Genomic DNA, 4,818 nt, shown 5'->3' on the forward strand with positions numbered 1-4,818 from the left:
TGTCCCGGCCTCCGATGATAACGACAAAAGCGAGAACTGACTTCATCGCCAGGCTGCATCAACTAGTTGGATGAAGGCAGAACGAGTCTACCAAAAGCGAGCAATACATCGAACCATTTCTCTGTATCCTGAAGATCAACATTGTACTGAATAGGTTCGTCCCGAGCACGCCTGTTGTCAGAACCATAGGGCTTTTTGAGATCACTCCTCCCCCCAAGGTACTAAAGCAAGGACCTGGCTCAGAGGTTTCCACCGCATATAAATGAAATCAACAAGTGGGAACGAGAACGAGGCTTTCTGCTCTTTGATCACTTCCTCGAACGCAGTAGCACGTTCGATGAGTTTGGTGAAAGTAGTAATCCCGACCGGAACGAGGGCACATCTGAGATTCAAATGTCACCATGAAACTTGATAGCTCCTATTTTTCTTCAGAAGATGGCTTTTCCAGCTGTAAGGCCAGAGTACGGAACCGAGACAAATAGTCAGTCTTCCAATTTCTCACTCATTTTTGGTCTACATCTGCGGCCATGGTGACTTCTTTCTTTTTGGTATCAAACCTTTTTTTTGCAGAATACATCAGTCATTTGCTCCCAGGAAAAGATGGATACAGGTAGCTGGCTAGTGTACCACGTAAAAAAAGTTTTTGTGAGGGAGGAAGGGCGGGCGAAGAGCTTCACTTTTTCTTTTCTCGGAGAGGGCTAGGTTGATCATCTCGGAAGGGAAGAAACATTTGATGATTCTAAGCAGAAAACAAACAATGGTATTACCGGATGCTTGAGGAGAGAAGGAATAAACATATCCAATACTTCTCGCTCCCAACCCGGGGCCATGCTTCAAAACGAGCTTCAAAGCAAAGAATCACCGTCTTGAGCGAGACGCGCGAAAGCCGTTGCTTGTTGCTTTTCGCCTTTGCTGGGGTTCTTTGGAACTATCCAATGTTTGCCCTTCTTCACTGCAAACATTTCTGTTTTGCCCTTTCTTTAGATTGAAGATCAAACTTCCAACCATCATCATATCTTACCAAAACCCCGGCTTAAGAGAGGATTCTGACTGCAGGAGCAGAACGGGAGTTTTTTGCCTTTTTTACTAAAAAGACTAAAAGAGGCCTTTCGCTCTATGATCAAGCTGACGGGCCGGTTGAAAGCAAAGCGTCAAAACTCTTTATCTTCTTTTTGGGTTCATCAGTCTCAGTCTCAGAGGTCTCAACGAGCCTACGTTCCGGGAAGAAATAGATAGACGAAAAGCCTGCCATTAGAGTATGGAATTTCTAGTGGACGTTCAACGCCAAGCCATTCATATATGGATTCGAGTGCTATCTTATCTCGCCTATCCTATAGTGACTAGTGAACGAGGAAGGGCTTTACAACTCTCTCTCAAGAGGGCTTCCCTTAAGCTTTTTCTTCGTTAAGTGCTTTGCTTGTCATGATGGGATTCTCGCTTAATAAGCTTCTTGTTGAGAAGGGCAAAAAGAATCTGGGATGGAACAGGTCGAGTAGTTCCTCAAAGCCATGGGTCATTGACGAAGGGGCCGCAGACTACATTAATTCAGCTAGGCTAAGAGACCAAAGACTCAACAGAAGTTTACAGGAAGAGAGAGTGTATCAGATTCCCTACGGTCGGTAAGCACGTACTTTTCAAGACCTTTTTATTGATTGAATGAAGCGTAGTGTTTATATATTTTTTTTTTACTCCTCCGGTAGGCCAAAAAGAGTAAGGGAAACTGAGACCGTAAAAATAGTCTTGTATTCCCTTCTTTCCTTATTTTATGTATTTTCTATCTTCGGAAGATTGGGAAGTTCGCGTAGTCTAGCTGCTGGTCGTGCAAGCTACCTGAAATCTTGTTGCTAAGGTCGACAATCGGGATTGATGCCAGTTTTTTTTTGCCTAAGCTAACTTATTCTTAGTCGGGAAATTATACTAATACAGGAGAGTTGGAGCGTAAGACCATTTGAATCTCTTTATCGAAGGCCTAGGGCTGGCCGCTCCCAAGAGGCGTAGAATCAGAAATTGGATGGAATAGTTAGTGGACGTGATAGCCATTCAAAACCTTAGGTTGAAAATACTATATGAAATACCAATTTTGTATGCTCCAGCTATGTTTGTTCCACAAGATAAAGGAAAGGAAGGATATAAAAAAAAAGCCGGCGAAGGCCAAAAAAACCTATTATTATTCTTCAAGGGCGAAGGCGCGGGGAAAGGCTTTTTATGAGTATAGGTGATGGGGGTTTCGGGATGAAGATGGCAATGATCTATCCCCCCCGGGAAGAGAGAGATTTTCCACCACTGCTAGCCACTACTAAAAGAGAGGGACCAACACTACTACTATAGAGAAAAGGAAGATCAAGACAATCCAGATAGATGGGAGATAGTCATAGTACCACCCGCTTCTTTGCCCACTAGGATCTCTACTTTGTTGATCATGAAGGAAAGAGAAATTTGGTGAACTGGATCGACAATCGAGGACTGCTGGATCGAGCTAATCAACAAAAGCATGGGTACCGTAAGCCGTGCCCGGATAGGTATCACAAGACAGAGGTATTCCACTGAATAGGTAGCAGGCGAAGGCAGCTAGAACAGGGAGCATCAAACAGTATTGGCGTTAGGGAGGAGTCTCAGTAGAGCCAAAGAAAGCTGATCTACGACCACCCTGGGCTAGATAAGTTGATGATTTAACGAAGCCCCTTGGGCTGCAAGAGTGAAGGTAGGGAGGGTGACCATTGCTTTTTTTTTGCTTCTGAACCATTGTCTGGGAGATCTCCTTCCCGGTCGGAGGCAGCTAGGCGCAACTATTCCGCTTGTCTTGTCTTGTCAGAAGGGATCACTGAATCTTCTTTTAGAGGTAGGCGCCCAAAAAACCTACTTTTAAAGAAAGGTACTCAATTTAAAGAAAGGCTGCTAAGCGGGATCGAAGGGCTTAGCTTCCACCAAGGCCAAATAGTGCCGGGAGTGGTAAGGAAGAAGTAGAGCGGTGGGATTCTGAAGAAAGAAAGACGTGAAAGGGGTTCCCGGGCTTTGCTTACTCTTTTGGATTTGATTGGCTGATTTGCGGATATCGAGGCGCTGTAAGCGATAGGACTTGTCATCAACACTCAATCTTAGAGTAGAGCGATGGAAGTAATTACCGTCTTTGGCTTTAGGAAGAGTCTCTTTTGCTCTGGACCGGATATTGGATCTCTTTCTACCAAATCTGCTCCCCCCTTACTCCATAGGGCTGCTGCCTGTCCTTAACCTTAACTTACAGAGCTCAAGTCTTTTACTCGACAAGTTTATGCAAAGAAAGGGGCTTTTCACTCGCAATATGGATCGTGCTTATTCTGGTGCGCTAACGCGCTCTTCAAATTGACATCAATCCCTCACGGGTTAAAGCTCTATCTGGTCAACTAAAGCTACTGTACTGACTTGCTTTGAAATTCTTCCTCCATGATTCGTGGTTCTTAGGAAAGAAAAAGAGTATGGGTCCCCTAAAGAATCAAAATAGAATCAAATAGACGGCTTTTTTGAATGATTTCAAGTGGATTGACGATCGGAATCAATAATAATAATATATACAATAGTGGAGAGAAATTCATTAGCAAACCCACGCTATAAACAGCAGTTGAAAATCGAACCCGTCTTGAGTAGGGGCTTTCCAAACAAGCATCCCGGGTAGCTCCAGAACTCACTATGCGTGTTGGCATGTGTGTTGCACCTACATGGGGGAAGCGCACGTATGGCGTGCTCTCTGCAGCCCAGCTACTCTACAGAGCCACTCACTTTTGGTTCAAAAAGCGGCTGCGCTCCTTTTTCCGATCCACTGATTGAAATCATTCTACTTTTCCGCTTCCCGGCCCCCCTTCTTCATCCATTCCTAAATGGATGAATGAAGAGGGCGTAGGGGGCCGCCCAAGAGACTGACTATCGCTCTCTTTATCTCTTTATACGATTTATATATATATATAGTAGCAGAGTGACTACTGATTTCTGCTCGTAGTTCCTCTCTCGTTAGTGTATTCGTGGTACTCGGTAGTGCGCTCGTGATACAGTACTCGTGCAACAGCGCTTACGGCGTGCTCACGCCGGTCGACTACAAGGCCCTATGCCTTGGTATAGTACAGGTGGTGGTCTCTCACTGGGGCGAAGTACAGCATAGGGGTCCTTACTCTGTGTCTCTGCATCCTGACCGCTTCTTGCTATGGGACCAGCGGGAGTGCCCGCATCTTGCTGTGAACTAGAATCTCCTACTCGAAGACTCACATTTCGTTATCCCTCCGTGCTTATCCCCCAATCCCCTAATGTGTCGTCCTCCATGAATGTGGCACCTGTATTGAGGAATGTCTCATCTGTATCAAGGAGTCTTGAAGTCCATGCATGCCTCCCTACTGGGGATGGAGGAGGCCACGGGGATCGTGCTTCATCCGCTTTTCTTCTCGTAAAACAAACTCATGGGCCCAACTTGAGTTGGGATCTATCTCTGAAAGGTCAATAGAATAGCTTCGAGCATCTTTTTTCCCGGTTTCTTCTGTCGTGCCCACAGGTGTTTACATGGAAAAAGACCAGGTCATTCAACGTGGATCCAACCCGATCTCTTGCTCTTTATAACAGAAAAGACGCTGACGTTGCGTTCCGCACTGGAGCTGCTACATGTTTGTGATAACACCCGTCTTGCAAACCTCTGCAGCTCAGGAACATGACCGCAGTAGAACTCCCACCATACGTCTGTACAAGACAATTACAAAAACTTCAGAAACCTTACTTTCCTTCATACACGGAACAGAAACTCAATCTCGGATTACCTTTCTTCGTTGACTTTCTTTGGCAGAAGGAGGACAGAAAGAAGAC

General features: G+C 45.3%; 1 long non-coding RNA gene across 1 annotated transcript in view; it reads right to left on the bottom strand.

Moving 5' to 3' along the window:
- Positions 1 to 486: 486 nt before the first annotated feature.
- Positions 487 to 4,818, bottom strand: part of LOC122647107 — a 16,302-nt gene continuing 11,970 nt past the window's right edge. Inside the window, exon 3 of the long non-coding RNA XR_006330791.1 lies at positions 487 to 497. This is a non-coding gene — a long non-coding RNA (uncharacterized LOC122647107). The remainder of the gene's footprint in view (positions 498 to 4,818) is intronic.

The sequence above is a fragment of the Telopea speciosissima genome, unplaced genomic scaffold, assembly GCF_018873765.1.
Source record: "Telopea speciosissima isolate NSW1024214 ecotype Mountain lineage unplaced genomic scaffold, Tspe_v1 Tspe_v1.0012, whole genome shotgun sequence".
Lineage (NCBI taxonomy): Eukaryota > Viridiplantae > Streptophyta > Magnoliopsida > Proteales > Proteaceae > Telopea > Telopea speciosissima.